Here is a 15640-nt window from a genome sequence, read left to right on the forward strand (position 1 = left end):
TCATAGAAATCTCTCACCTGACAGCAATGACATTACAGAGCACATACATTATGTCTCTCGCCACACTGTCAGTGTTGACTTTCTCGCTCAGTATGCCAGCTCTCCCGGAAACACTGCAATACGTGGATGAGTTTGTACCATTTTTGGATGCTCTACCCTGCTGGGGCGGAGCTGTGATCCAGCTGAAAAGCAGGTCAGGCATGTGGGCACCTGGGCAGCGAAAGATGTATTCGTAATGAAGAGAAACCCAGGTCCAACCCTCCGGTCCAGCCACAGACAGCCACAGAAGTAGTATAGATGGCGGCATCACTTATTTTGACAGCTGGAAGTCCCGCCCTCCCTATGAACCTTTGAACGGGAACTCCTCTCTCCTTCCCAGCACCCCCCTTGGGTTACCATTTGACCCTCCCTTGTCAGCCATCTTGGATGATATCGGCTATTTTGGATGTCAGCCATCTTGGCTGATATCGGCCATTTGTAAGGTCATAGGTCATCTGGTAAGATGGTAGCCATTTTGTTAGGGTGACATCCATCATGGTGAGTGTCCAAGTGCACCTCACCCTGCTGGTGTGGAGATGTAACGTTTAATAGCGTAAACTGTGTTTTTAAGGTTATATTGTTTTCATGATACTGTGTTGGAAAATTAAGAAATAAGAAAATAAAAGTTTTATATATTTTAGGTTACAATGTTTTATGATACTGTTTAAGTAAATAAAAAGAATAAGAAAAGTTATATATATATATATATATAGGTTATATTGTTTTATGAAACTGTTTTGGTAAATTAAAAAATAAGAAACATTTTAAATATATATATATATATATATATATATATATATATATATATATATATATATATAAGTTTATATAGAGAATAAGAAAATAGAAGTTTTAAATACATACATATATATATATATACACTCACCTAAAGGATTATTAGGAACACCATACTAATACTGTGTTTGACCCCCTTTCGCCTTCAGAACTGCCTTAATTCTACGTGGCATTGATTCAACAAGATGCTGAAAGCATTCTTTAGAAATGTTGGCCCATATTGATAGGATAGCATCTTGCAGTTGATGGAGATTTGTGGGATGCACATCCAGGGCACGAAGCTCCCGTTCCACCACATCCCAAAGATGCTCTATTGGGTTGAGATCTGGTGACTGTGGGGGCCAGTTTAGTACAGTGAACTCATTGTCATGTTCAAGAAACCAATTTGAAATGATTCAACCTTTGTGACATGGTGCATTATCCTGCTGGAAGTAGCCATCAGAGGATGGGTACATGGTGGTCATAAAGGGATGGACATGGTCAGAAACAATGCTCAGGTAGGCCGTGGCATTTAAATGATGCCCAATTGGCACTAAGGGGCCTAAAGTGTGCCAAGAAAACATCCCCCACACCATTACACCACCACCACCAGCCTGCACAGTGGTAACAAGGCATGATGGATCCATGTTCTCATTCTGTTTACGCCAAATTCTGACTCTACCATCTGAATGTCTCAACAGAAATCGAGACTCATCAGACCAGGCAACATTTTTCCAGTCTTCAACTGTCCAATTTTGGTGAGCTTGTGCAAATTGTAGCCTCTTTTTCCTATTTGTAGTGGAGATGAGTGGTACCCGGTGGGGTCTTCTGCTGTTGTAGCCCATCCGCCTCAAGGTTGTACGTGTTGTGTCTTCACAAATGCTTTGCTGCATACCTCGGTTGTATTAAGTGGTTATTTCAGTCAAAGTTGCTCTTCTATCAGCTTGAATCAGTCGGCCCATTCTCCTCTGACCTCTAGCATCAACAAGGCATTTTCGCCCACAGGACTGCCGCATACTGGATGTTTTTCCCTTTTCACACCATTCTTTGTAAACCCTAGAAATGGTTGTGCGTGAAAATCCCAGTAACTGAGCAGATTGTGAAATACTCAGACCGGCCCGTCTGGCACCAACAACCATGCCACGCTCAAAATTGCTTAACTCACCTTTCTTTCCCATTGAGACATTCAGTTTGGAGTTCAGGAGATTGTCTTGACCAGGACCACACCCCTAAATGCATTGAAGCAACTGCCATGTGATTGGTTGGTTAGATAATTGCATTAATGAGAAATTGAACAGGTGTTCCTAATAATCCTTTAGGTGAGTGTATATATATATATATATATATATATATATATAAGATTATATTGTTTTATGATAATGTTTTAGTAAATAAAAAGAATAAGAAAAGTTATATATATATATTAGGTTATATTGTTTTATGAAACTGTTTTAGTAAATTAAAAAATAAGAAAAGTTTTAAATATATATATATATTTAAGGTTATATAGAGAATAAGATAATAAAAGTTTTATATTTTATTTTAGGTTAAAATGTTTTATGATTTGTTTTAGTAAATTAAAAAATAAGAAAAATAAAAGTTTTATATATATACAAGATTATATTGTATACATTTAAGAAAAATAAAAGTTGTAAATACACATATATATTTTATTTTAGATTATGTTTGATTATACTGTTTTAGTAAATTAAAAAATAAGAAAAATAAACGTTTTATATATATTTAAGGTTACAATGTTTTATGATACTGTTTTAGTAAATTAAAAAGAAATATGAATATTTACTCAGAGTGGGATTTGAACCCACATGTGTTTTTAGTTTATATGTTTTATGATTAGGCTTAGGATGATACTGTGTTTGCAAAATAAAAAGGTAAGAAAAAATCAATTAAGAAATGTATAGACTTACATACACTCACCTAAAGGATTATTAGGAACACCGTACTAATACTGTGTTTGACCCCCTTTCGCCTTCAGAACTGCCTTAATTCTACGTGGCATTGATTCAACAAGGTGCTGAAAGCATTCTTTAGAAATGTTGGCCCATATTGATAGGATAGCATCTTGCAGTTGATGGAGATTTGTGGGATGCACATCCAGGGCACGAAGCTCCCGTTCCACCACATCCCAAAGATGCTCTATTGGGTTGAGATCTAGTGACTGTGGGGGCCAGTTTAGTACAGTGAACTCATTGTCATGTTCAAGAAACCAATTTCAAATGATTCGACCTTTGTGACATGGTGCATTATCCTGCTGGAAGTAGCCATCAGAGGATGGGTACATGGTGGTCATAAAGGGATGGACATGGTCAGAAACAATGCTCAGGTAGGCCGTGGCATTTAAACGATGCCCAATTGGCACTAAGAGGCCTAAAGTGTGCCAAGAAAACATCCCCCACACCATTACACCACCACCACCAGCCTGCACAGTGGTAACAAGGCATGATGGATCCATGTTCTCATTCTCTTTACGCCAAATTCTGACTCTACCATCTGAATGTCTCAACAGAAATGGAGACTCATCAGACCAGGCAACATTTTTCCAGTCTTCAACTTTCCAATTTTGGTGAGCTTGTGCAAATTGTAGCCTCTTTTTCCTATTTGTAGTGGAGATGAGTGGTACCCGGTGGGGTCTTCTGCTGTTGTAGCCCATCCGCCTCAAGGTTGTACGTGTTGTGGCTTCACAAATGCTTTGCTGCATACCTCGGTTGTAACGAGTGGTTATTTCAGTCAAAGTTGCTCTTCTATCAGCTTGAATCAGTCAGCCCATTCTCCTCTGACCTCTAGCATCAACAAGGCATTTTCGCCCACAGGACTGCCGCATACTGGATGCTTTTCCCTTTTCACACCATTCTTTGTAAACCCTAGAAATGGTTGTGCGTGAAAATCCCAGTAACTGAGCAGATTGTGAAATACTCAGACCAGCCGGTCTGGCACCAACAACCATGCCACACTCAAAATTGCTTAAATCACCTTTCTTTCCCATTCAGACATTCAGTTTGGAGTTCAGGAGATTGTCTTGACCAGGACCACACCCCTAAATGCATTGAAGCAACTGCCATGTGATTGGTTGGTTAGATAATTGCATTAATGAGAAACTGAACAGGTGTTCCTAATAATCCTTTAGGTGAGTGTATATTGCATGTCATTACATATATATTTAAGCAAACACAGATAAACACACATACCTATATCTCTTTAGTTTATATTTATCAATAGACAATAGAGAACAACAGTGAAATGTATAGAATTATATCTGTACATTTTGACCAGCACTGTACTTATTATATTTGTTACATTAGTGAATGCTCAAACGTAGCCTTAACATGTATCATATTTAAGAATATACTGCATTTCATTCCATTACACACACACACACACACACACAAACATATATATATATATCTTGTTAGGTTTTATTTATCAATAGACACTAAAGACATGCACACCACTTTTCTTAGAGAGACACAGTGAAGCACTATTTGTGAATACTCATATGTAATAAATAATATATGTATATATGATTTGTTTGTGCTTTAATGTATAGAATTAATAAAATACACACACACACACACACACACACACAATGGTGACTTTTATTGTGACAAACAAGCATTTTACAACATGGAACATAGTCAGAAGTAGAAAAAGATACTCCATGAAATGTTTTATAGATACTTGTAATCATTAATTTCTTGTTCACAACACCAACATTGGACAGAAAGAAACACTGACCTGTACAGAGTAATGTCATTTCCAGCATATTCCATATATATTCTATTCAGTCTTTCACTCTTGGCTTCTTTTTCAAAGTTATACCAGGTTCTGGTGACAAAGTACATCAGGTATCTATTGTAAATAAAGTGAGAAACACTTAAGTTTCTATTCCTTTGGAAATACCTTATTTTTCAAACCTACAAATACATGGTGACAACTGCAAGCATGACACACATACAAAACACAGAAGTAGGGACCACATTGCAAGGATATAATAAGCACAAATAGTATTTTACTGCAAATTTTAAGTTTTGTAAAATTATTTATATAACTTCTAGGAGTAATCTGCAAACTACATAGTGAAAATGCAATCAGTCTTCAGGAAACACACACAGCAGACTGAAATAAGCACAACGTCATATTTATATGAACCAAAACTGCATTCTACTAAACCCTGAAACTCTGAAAAATCACTACAAACTCTGTGTTTTGTAAAATGGCTTATTTCACAGACACAGAAACAAATAGGCTCACCCTCAACATATTCCAACACTTGTTATGATGTAAACTTAAAGGTTTACCAGTAGTACAGGGGTATTATTAATCTATTCATGCAACTTTTAGACACTTGTCTAATACAGAGCTAACAACTGCATTGATAGCGGGTAGCAGGGCTTTGACAATGCTGTGCGGTGGGGTTTAAAATGACTTTGTAGGCCAGGGCTTCAAAACCTTACCCCATTTTAACATTTTCAAATTAGCCTCCAACCCCTAAAATACTAAGACATGTTTTTTTGTATCATATGTATCATGTTGTATTACTATGTACATTAATGTGGTTTATAATTTTGATTTAATTTGACATAATTTTATCATATTTTTAATTATAAATTCATATATATAAATAACAAATACTATATAATAATAGTCATAATAATGCAAAAACATATTAAGCAATCATATTTTTACTTACAAAATAATATATATAAAATAACAATATCGAGCGTGGTATTGACGGTATGGAGAGACCCCGTTCCTCCTCCTCCCATCCCCGCTGCTGTGCCACGTGTGGCCACCGCATGCTACCGGCTTGGAGTGGTGACGTGATCTGCCCCCTCTGTCAGGGACCGGACCCGCAGGGTCCTAGTCACGTCCTGAAAGACAGGGGGCGAGATGCTGCACCAAGATGGACCAGATCTGTGCCCTACTGGCTGCTCAAGGTTTATTTAGCCGCCCTCTCCTCATGTCATGTCAGGATTGATGGCGAGCCTCCGGACCCTCATTTTTTAGCAGCGCAGTTTCTGAAAGGTGCACGTAGGCAGAGGCCTACCCACGCTCCTTCTTTGCCCGCATGGCGCCTTAATGTAGTGCTGGACACGCTTTCTAAGGCCCCATTTGAGCCCTTGCAGTCATATGACTTAAGGTTTGCGTCACTGAAGACGGCATTTTTGCTGGCAATCACGTCAGCGAGTCACATGCCCTGTCTGTTCACCCTGTGTGTGTCCGTTTTGCAGGAGATGGTTCCAGGGTTACACTTTGACCTAATCCTGCATTCCTCCCGAAGGTGCTGTCTCCTTTCCATATCAACAGGCCTATTGAGTTGATGGCTTTCCATCCTCCACCCTTCTCTTCGGAGGAGGAGAGTAGGCTACACCTGTTGACCTGCTGCGGGCTCTCAGGTGCTATTTGAAGCGCACCAAGGACATTCGATGTTCGGACCAATTGTTTGTGGCCGGGCGCTTTCAAAGCAGCGCCTCTCGCACTGGATTGTGGACACCATTACCACGGCTTATGAGTCAACTGGAGCCCCAGTGCCTGAACACCTGGTGGCCTACTCGACTCAAGGTGTAGCCACGTCGTGGGCCCTTTTTCCAAGGCGCCCCACTGGCAGACATCTGTGCGGCTGCGAGTTGGGTCTTGCCACACACCTTTGTTCGGTTGTACAGGCTGGCGTGACGGGCCCAGTTCCTTCTATTGGGAATCCGGTGTTGGCTTCAGCTGAGTCGCAGTAGCCTGTTAGGCACTGGCTCCTGGCTTTTCTATCCCTGTCTGCCCCTGTTGAGCATGCTTGGGAAAAGCAATGCAGAACCGTTATCCCTTCCTACCGGACTGTGACTTGTATACAGTTCATTCTATAGGTGGGAGTGCATGTGTTTTTTACACGTGTACCCCGCCATTGTACATAGTTCCTTTGTCAGCAGGCCTTGGCCCCTCCCTAGCTATACTAGCTGTGCTGAGGGCCGCTGCTGCTGTATTCAGCAGTAGGCTTTGAGTTTGCTCTTGTGCCCCGCTGTGTATATAGTTCATTTATTGACATCATTAGAGCATCTGTTGCCGCTAGCTTCCGCAGTGGGTATCCTGCTCCTGTGTCATGTGTGTGGTGCATGAACTGGCTCCTGCGCCCCGCAGTGTATATAGTTCTTTAGAATATACAGTTGAGCTTGTCCGCTCCTTATTAAGTTTAGAATGGACAACTGCTCCTGTTGTTAGCGAGGGCACTCGTGCTTCGCTATGTATATAGTTCCTTTGCCAGCAGTCTGTGGCCCCGCCCTAGCTATGCTAGTGCTGAGGCCACTGCTGCGGTGTCCAGCGGAAGGCACTTGAGTTGGTTCTTGTTGGTCCACTGTGTATATAGTTCCATTATTCGTAATTGAACTATCCAGCAGTGGCTATCTAGTCTGGGTAGCCCGCTGTATGTTGAGCACGGGCTCAACGGACTGCGACCTGTGCTTATATGGTGTGGTCTGGGTATTGGCCCTGCTCCTAGCCCTGCTAGTAGAGCAGGAGACTGCTATTACTAGGCTTCATGGTAGGCACAAGGTCTTGTTGCCTGTGGATACACCATTGCTTATTTCTTCCCAGTTCAGCGTGACTGTGGTCTTCGCGTCTGAGCAGCCCAGATGTGGCCCAAGGGGCCCCTGTGGTTCTATCATAGAGTTGGTACGGCTCCTAGTAGGTTCGCCTCGGGGCAGGCTCTCTTACCAGCTCGCTGCCTCCTCCCTTGCGACGGTTTGGTTATACTGTAACACCTCCCCCTTGGGCAGTGCTTCTGACTCGAAAGATAACGATAGGTTGCGTATGAAACCCCGGTTATCTGAGAAAACAAGCACTGCCCAAGGGTTGCAAGCTCGCGCGGGAGTTCAAGCTCCCGGCAAAAAGAGGAAGTCCTTGTGCAGACGTCACCTTTTATACAAACAGGAAGTGGAAGGGTCCTGTTTGAGTGACGGGCACAAGGGCCAATGGCAGCTTTGATAGACAAAAGTCTTCGATGCGTTCCAGCGATGCACGCTGAAAACCCCTCCCCCTTGGGCAGTCCTTCTTTTCTCAGATAACCGGGGTTGCATATGCAACCTATCGTTCTTTATCTATGGTTAAATCCCTCTCACTTTGTAACTTTTACTAGTAAGTCAAATTGAGATTTTAAAAGTTGGTACATGTGAGTCAGAGCCAAGAAGGTTGAATTCAGACTGTAGGTTGTTTATGTACATGGGTAAATTACTTTTGCTAGCCTAGTATAGTACTATATACCAATGCTTTATTGTCCTTCAGGCTAAATCATTTTGTATACCAAACAATGGTGAGTGACATATTCTGAGTAATGTACTTAAACTAGTGCTAATCATGCTCTGAAACCAACCCATAGAGAACAAGGTGAAAACTGGAATTAATGGCAAAGCACAGCCATAAACAGTCAACATAATCAAGCCCAGTTAGAAATATAGATGTCTAATTATTTTGAGCACTAATCTTACATTTCATAAAGAAAAGCATTTAATTCTTAGCAATTGTTAGGTGTATGCTGTACGTATTCCAGTTAGTTCACTGTAATGACAGAAATGAGAAGTTCATTTCTTTAGCACACTCACGGAAAACCATTTATTTTTAAACAGTTACTAGATAGCCAGTTTAGGCCTTCATCTTAGTTATTTCTAATAGCAAGAGTGCTTAAAATTATTAATTGAATTATATATCTTTGTTCCCCCTTTTTCTTACTGCTCTCATAAAATAACATTTTATTCAAGCAATAACAGGGTAGCCTAAATATACAACATATCTTAAAGTACAAGGCATCTGAAAGCTGTGTATGGTCTCAATGCATTTGATGCGGAGGATTAATTCAACTGAAAATGGTCAAAACTGTGGACTTTTATTGAATGTTAAATTTGACAGTGTTCTCTCTTAAGGACCTGTTGCCTGTGGGACGTTGCTGCTTTGGTTGTGTCCAGTGCCATTTCAGATAAGAGAGGCTCTGCAGGACAAGCAGGACAGAAACCCGTCTCACAGACACTCTGCCTGCTCTGCATCTCCATTTCCCCTCTCCACCGCACACAGCTGAACGTTATTCTGAATCTTACACAGAGCGCTCAGCTTCTGACACTGATGGCAACATGGGGCCTGGCTCCGAGCCTGAGGAAAACCATGAGGTAATTCAAACTTATTTAATTTCTATACTGTGAAATGTCAGATTGAAAGTGGTTTCTGTTCTTAATGTTTGTATTGTTTATGTATTTCATGTATTTTTGTACAGTTTTGTGTTGACGAGTCCTACATCAACATGAATGTGAATTTCAATGTGAAGAGCACGTGTCATGCTCTGTAATGCAAGGGAGCAATGAGGGGCTGTAGAGACACTCATAAGAGTAGCAGGAGCACTTTTTTATGAACTACTAATTTGTTATATTTTAATAGAATATGAAATGTAGTAGAAAGTTGTATCAGATCAGACCACTGGACAGAAACACCCCACCAAGACTGAGTTTTCATGTTTCTGCACATGTCACCTACAAACTGTTGACAGAGTGGATGAGGGTCTACAGCAGAGGTTCCCCATCCTGAGGTTGTGACAAAGTCAGGGTGAGTTTTGTTTAATATGTTTTTAAATTATTATTATTATTATTATTATTATTATTATTATTATTATTATTATTATTATTATTAAATTATTATATTGTTATTTTAAATATATTATTCTGTAAGTAAAAATATGATTGCTTAATATGTTTTTGCATTATTATTACTATTATTATATAGTATTTGTTATTTATATATATGAATTTGTAATTAAAAATATGATAAAATTATGTCAAATTAAATCAAAATTATAAACCACATTAATGTACATAGTATAACAACATGATACATATGATACAAAAAACATGTCTTAGTATTTTAGGGGTTGGAGGCTAATTTGAAAATGTTACAATGGGGTAAGGTTTTAAAGCCCTGGCCTACAAAGTCATTTTAAACCCCACCGCACAGCATTGTCAAAGCCCTGCTACCCGCTATCAATGCAGTTGTTAGCTCTGTATTAGACAAGTGTCTAAAAGTTGCATGAATAGATTAATAATACCCCTGTACTACTGGTAAACCTTTAAGTTTACATCATAATTTTTGTAAGTGTTGGAATATGTTGAGGGTGAGCATATTTGTTTCTGTGTCTGTGAAATAAGCCATTTTACAAAACATAGAGTTTGTAGTGATTTTTCAGAGTTTCAGGGTTTAGTAGAATGCAGTTTTGGTTCATATAAATATGACGTTGTGCTTATTTCAGTCTGCTGTGTGTGTTTCCTGAAGACTGACTGCATTTTCACTATGTAGTTTGCAGATTACTCCTAGAAGTTACATAAATAATTTTACAAAACTTAAAATTTGCAGTAAAATACCATTTGTGCTTATTATATCCTTGCAGTGTGGTCCCTATTTCTGTGTTTTGTATGTGTGTCATGCTTGCAGTTGTCACCATGTATTTGTAGGTTTGAAAAATAAGGTATTTCCAAAGGAATAGAAACTTAAGAGTTTCTCACTTTATTTACAATAGATACCTGATGTACTTTGTCGCCAGAACCTGGTATAACTTTGAAAAAGAAGCCAAGAGTGAAAGACTGAATAGAATATATATGGAATATGCTGGAAATGACATTACTCCGTACAGGTCAGTGTTTCTTTCTGTCCAATGTTGGTGTTGTGAACCAGAAATTAATGATTACAAGTATCTATACAACATTTCATGGAGTATCTTTTTCTACTTCTGACTATGTTCCATGTTGTAAAATGCTTGTTTGCCACAATAAAAGTCACCATTGTGTGTGTGTGTGTGTATTTTATTAATTCTATACATTTGAGCACAAACAAATCATATATACATATATTATTTATTACATATGAGTATTCACAAATAGTGCTTCACTGTGTCTCTCTAAGAAAAGTGGTGTGCATGTCTTTAGTGTCTATTGATAAATAAAACCTAACAAGATATATATATGTTTGTGTGTGTGTGTGTGTGTGTAATGGAATGAAATGCAGTATATTCTTAAATATGATACATGTTAAGGCTACGTTTGAGCATTCACTAATGTAACAAATATAATAAGTACAGTGCTGGTCAAAATGAACAGATATAATTCTATATATTTCACTGTTGTTCTCTATTGTCTATTGATAAATATAAACTAAAGAGATATAGGTATGTGTGTTTATCTGTGTTTGCTTAAATATATATGTAATGACATGCAATATATGTAAGTCTATACATTTCTTAATCGATTTTTTCTTACCTTTTTATTTTGCAAACATAGTATCATCCTAACCCTAATCATAAAACATATAAACTAAAAACACATGTGGGTTCAAATCCCACTCTGGGTAAATATTAATTTTTCTTTTTAATTTACTAAAACAGTATCATAAAACAGTGTAACCTTAAATATATATAAAACGTTTATTTTTCTTATTTTTTAATTTACTAAAACAGTATAATCAAACATAATCTAAAATAAAATATATATGTGTATTTACAACTTTTATTTTTCTCAAATGTATACAATATAACCTTGTATATATATATATATATATATACACTCACCTAAAGGATTATTAGGAACACCTGTTCAATTTCTCATTAATGCAATTATCTAACCAACCAATCACATGGCAGTTGCTTCAATGCATTTAGGGGTGTGGTCCTGGTCAAGACAATCTCCTGAACTCCAAACTGAATGTCTGAATGGGAAAGAAAGGTGATTTAAGCAATTTTGAGCGTGGCATGGTTGTTGGTGCCAGACGGGCCGGTCTGAGTATTTCACAATCTGCTCAGTTACTGGGATTTTCACGCACAACCATTTCTAGGGTTTACAAAGAATGGTGTGAAAAGGGAAAAACATCCAGTATGCGGCAGTGCTGTGGGGGCGAAAATGTCTTGTTGATGCTAGAGGTCAGAGGAGAATGGGCTGATTCAAGCTGATAGAAGAGCAACTTTGACTGAAATAACCACTCGTTACAACCGAGGTATGCAGCAAAGCATTTGTGAAGCCACAACACGTACAACCTTGAGGCGGATGGGCTACAACAGCAGAAGACCCCACCGGGTACCACTCATCTCCACTACAAATAGGAAAAAGAGGCTACAATTTGCACAAGCTCACCAAAATTGGACAGTTGAAGACTGGAAAAATGTTGCCTGGTCTGATGAGTCTCGATTTCTGTTGAGACATTCAGATGGTAGAGTCAGAATTTGGCGTAAACAGAATGAGAACATGGATCCATCATGCCTTGTTACCACTGTGCAGGCTGCTGGTGGTGGTGTAATGGTGTGGGGGATGTTTTCTTGGCACACTTTAGGCCCCTTAGTGCCAATTGGGCATCGTTTAAATGCCACGGCCTACCTGAGCATTGTTTCTGACCATGTCCATCCCTTTATGACCACCATGTACCCATCCTCTGATGGCTACTTCCAGCAGGATAATGCACCATGTCACAAAGGTCGAATCATTTCAAATTGGTTTCTTGAACATGACAATGAGTTCACTGTACTAAACTGGCCCCCACAGTCACCAGATCTCAACCCAATAGAGCATCTTTGGGATGTGGTGGAACGGGAGCTTCGTGCCCTGGATGTGCATCCCACAAATCTCCATCAACTGCAAGATGCTATCCTATCAATATGGGCCAACATTTCTAATGAATGCTTTCAGCACCTTGTTGAATCAATGCCACATAGAATTAAGGCAGTTCTGAAGGCGAAAGGGAGTCAAACACAGTATTAGTATGGTGTTCCTAATAATCCTTTAGGTGAGTGTATATACAACTTTTATTTTTCTTATTTTTTAATTTACTAAAACAAATCATAAAACATTATAACCTAAAATAAAATATAAAACTTTTCTTTTCTTATACTCTTTTTATTTACTAAAACAGTATCATAAAACAATATAACCTATTGATTATATATATATCTGTATTTAAAACTTTTATTCTCTTTTTATTTACTAAAATAGTAGCATAAAACAATATAACTTTAAATATATATATGTATTTAAAACTTTTCTTATTCTCTTTTTATTTACTTAAACAGTATCATAAAACAATATAACCTTAAAAACACAGTTTATGCTATTAAACATTACACCTCCACACCAGCAGTGTGAGGTGCCCTTGGACATTCACCATGATGGATGTCACCCTAACAAAATGGCTACCATCTTACCAGATGACCTATGACCTTACAAATGGCCGATATCAGTCAAAATGGCCGATATCATCCAAGATGGCTGACAAGGGAGGGTCAAATGGTAACCCAGGGGGGTGCTGGGAAGGAGAGAGGAGTTCCGGTTCAATGGTACATAAGGAGGGAGGGTCAAAGAGTAACCCAGGGGGGTGCTGGGAAGGAGAGAGGAGTTCCAGTTCAAAAGTACATAGGGAGGGCGGGACTTCCGGCTGTCAAAATAAGTGATGCTGCCATCTATACTACTCACAGACACAGTTAGCCACAGCCACGGCTTCTTCCAATTCTCGTCAGTGTTCCAGATTCGATGTTTTTTTTCTTCAGTGACGTTGTAAACACGCACGTGGGGAGCACATCAAAACCCAGTTTTGTGATTCAGTTACAGAAACAACTGACACAGCGGAGCAGTAGGGGTTGTAACATTTTTTGGTCCAAGGTCTGGACCACAGCGACTGAGTGGTCCGGACCTCGGCACTGTGGTCCACGGAGTGGTCCCGATCACGTAACGCAAATTGGGATGGGTTTTTGTTTAGTTTTTTTGGACACACCGTATAAAACCCATTTACTGTCAAATATATTATCGACATATCCAAACTACAAACATAATGATCATAAATGTACAATATTAATAGTATAATTCTCATTTGTAACATAGCCGATAGCTGATTTCTTTTTTAATCTTATCTATCAGACAATTTGTAGGAAGCTGTGCTAACGTTACTCTGAAAAATGCGCTTACATTGAGCAACTTTGTCATTCTGAATGAAATTATTCAAGTTATCAATTTTTCCTCATCATGACTGAAGAGAAAAGATAGCTTATTTAGAATCTTATCTTTAATTTAATGTCAGCCTATTTACATGTCCTCTGTTTGCGCTCTGCCAAGAAATGTTTTATCAACTTTTTTGGTTAAACCATATCTTCCTTATTTTATCACTGTGAGATCTAGCAACATTAAAAACAAAAGCATAGGTTGTTTTGTTTATGTATGGTTAACATTGTAATAGTTGGTATTTTAAAGAGAGATTATAAGAGATGTATTAACGTATTGATCATCTGATGCCCTTTGTCTTTTCTTGAAGGATAATGTCATTATGAAGAAGATAAAACTTTTTTTTTTTAAACACCTCCCCCCAGCAGGATTTGGGTCGCCTCCGCACTGTTTCTGCTGAAACAAAAAAACAAGTGTCAATCTCTGCAGGAATCTACTCCGGCTCCCCCTTCTGGTGATGAAGAGGAACCCGAGTCCAAGATGCTTCCAACCAGCCCTCAGGCGCTCCCTTCGGCTGTAGGTCACGCTCCAGGGGGCCGGGGGAGTTAAGAGGGTGTCACTGGACGGGGACGACAAACGCCTCCAGTGACAGACGGACGCACACAGAGAGAGAAAGAGACAGAGAGAGAGAGTTGCACTTCCTCCTGCAATGCAATAAATATGCCCAAAATAAGGGACACATTCCTTAACAAAATAATGAATGCCACCCTACCTTTGACAAAACTGAGAAAAAATAAAAATGGTCAGTCCTCCTGGAGGAGGGACACACAGCCTCCCTGGCTGCCCAATATGTCACCGCCTGCCACAGCCTGAGGGGCACAGTGACACATGAGCACCAGCTGTAAATAAAATGTAAATACTCATTTGTAATGCATGTCATTGTATTTCCAAAAAGGAATCTGTAAACACTAAACCTATTTTCTTTAGTTCTATGTATTAAAGATCATTTATAGTTTATTACATTTTGTTTTTCTGTACTTTTATACATCTTATTGTGATTTTGGCAGGACACTGTCTGTCACGGCATGGCTGCTGCTGACGCACACTAATTAGGTGCTCATGTGTTGCAGCCGTGTTGTCCGCTGCTTCGCAGACAGCTTGTGAGCTCACGGCTGCAGGCAATGATCACTGAGGCGACTGTGACGTCATTGGCAGGTGTGCTTCATCTATTTAATCCCTCTCCTTCCCCGAGGGAGACTTTATTGTGACTGCCCGGAGCACCCTGTTTGTGTGGATGTCTTGTGTGCTGGTTTTGCCTTGTTTTCCCCTTTTTGTGTTTTTTTCTGTTGGACTATTGTGAACCCCAATAAAGCTCGGACACCGCCGGAACCCGAGACTCTCTCCGTTTATTGTGTCCGGCATTTACATTTGGTGGCCAATGTGGGGAAGCTTTGTGACATACTTACCCTGAACTCTGTACCCGGAAGGACAGCTATGGAGGCGTCTCCAGTGGAACAGTTGTTGGCCCCAGTGGTGAAGCTGCAGGCTCAAAAACAACAAACTCTCGAGACGCTTGTCCAGCAACTTCAAGTACCAGCTCCTGCACCTAACCCTGCTGTGGCCGCAGCAATCCCGGCTTGGGCAGGTCTGCAGATTCCAAAGATGGGACCGGAGGACAACCCAGAGGCTCTGAATTTCTGTCCAATATTAAAGATCCTAGGCTCTCATTGTCTGATTTGGCTGGGGCACAATTGGGACATGTCTCTGGGGACCGATCACCATTAGTGACTGCAGGTGATGAGAGGGGCAGGGACAGCCTTCCCTCTGACTCCAGTCGTGTAGCAGCCAACAGTACCCTGTTGGACCCAGGGGAAGGAACG

Source organism: Amia ocellicauda, chromosome 12 (genome assembly GCF_036373705.1).
Source record: "Amia ocellicauda isolate fAmiCal2 chromosome 12, fAmiCal2.hap1, whole genome shotgun sequence".
Classification (NCBI taxonomy): domain Eukaryota; kingdom Metazoa; phylum Chordata; class Actinopteri; order Amiiformes; family Amiidae; genus Amia; species Amia ocellicauda.